Source organism: Sinocyclocheilus anshuiensis, unplaced genomic scaffold, assembly GCF_001515605.1.
Source record: "Sinocyclocheilus anshuiensis isolate Anshui unplaced genomic scaffold, SAMN03320099.WGS_v1.1 scaffold1575, whole genome shotgun sequence".
Taxonomy (NCBI): domain Eukaryota; kingdom Metazoa; phylum Chordata; class Actinopteri; order Cypriniformes; family Cyprinidae; genus Sinocyclocheilus; species Sinocyclocheilus anshuiensis.
Window position 1 is genome coordinate 39,660 of NW_015548276.1, and position 1,336 is coordinate 40,995.

Here is a 1,336-nt window from a genome sequence, read left to right on the forward strand (position 1 = left end):
TGCAAAGGTAAACAACAATCGATACAAGAATGAGGTAAAACTGTGTTTACCTGGTAAGTTTAACGTTCCTCAGGTTTTGCATGCAAAGCATCAAGCCCACTAGACTGACACACTGAGAAACGTGTCTGTCAGTACAGTCGAATAAAAATGTGTGTCTATAAACGGAATTAGCAGCAAAACAGTGTCCCACAGGTCTAAAAAGCTACCGAAGCGGCGGTTTTGGATATATTCGGTTGTTGTCGGGTCTGTCCAAACGGCCGAAGCTCAGGTTCGTCTTCGAAACGCGATGTCCATTGCCCAGTCAGTGAGTAGATGCGAGTGACGCGTCTTCATTCTTGGCTTGTGGCTGAACCGTCAGCTTTACACACATTCTGAGCCCTTGACAGATAGCCTACTAGAGAATTAAACCGGTCGACGTGTTTATCGTCTCAAATGGACGCTGCGATGCTGTCATACGCGGCGGTTGCTCTCTCAGATCTCCAGTCACGGCGGCTACTGTTGCGCTCAGCTTGTATTTGTCAAATGAAGCGAGTGTGTGTAACGCGCGGGCTCTCTCTCACCGGACAGCCAGTGCGGCCTGTGTCTGGATGGCTCTCAGCTGGAGGTTTATATAAACTGAGCTTAACTGATTTAGTAAATGAAGATACAATAACGAACCAATTATAAAACCGACCGTTTTGATTCTAAGTTCTGATTGGTGGAGTTGCGTTCTAATTCGCAGTAAGATAAACCAATGAACGCACACCTATAACTGTTGAATTGTAGCCTATAATTTTATGCTGAGTTGCCTGCTTGGCGACCCTAAGCAACTGTTAGGCTAATGAACTATATTATTTGCATACAACCATTTATTCAATTATACTGGCGTTTGTCATATTTCCATTGCCACAGTGTTTTACAGTGATTTTACCCCAATTATTGGGTTTCTGCTTTACATTGTGGCTATAAAAATAGTAAAATCACTGTAATTCAATACTAAACCTCAGTTTTGCATGTTCTGAAATGTTAAACGCAATTAATGAAATAACTTGAGTAGGCCTACATGTTTCTTAATGTGCAAGAATTGCTTTTATGCAATATGGCATTTAAACAAGCATAATAACTTACATTTACACAAACAAAAATTAGCCAGTATTTGCTTTTACCAATGCAAACTGGTGCATCAATCATTGCGTGTGACCAAGCAACACACAATCTTGGATGCCTTTCCTGCACCCATGCTTTGACTTTCAAAAACATGCTGCAGACAAACTATATATATATATATATATATATACATATATATATACTGTATATATACTGTGTATATATATATATATATATATATATATATTCT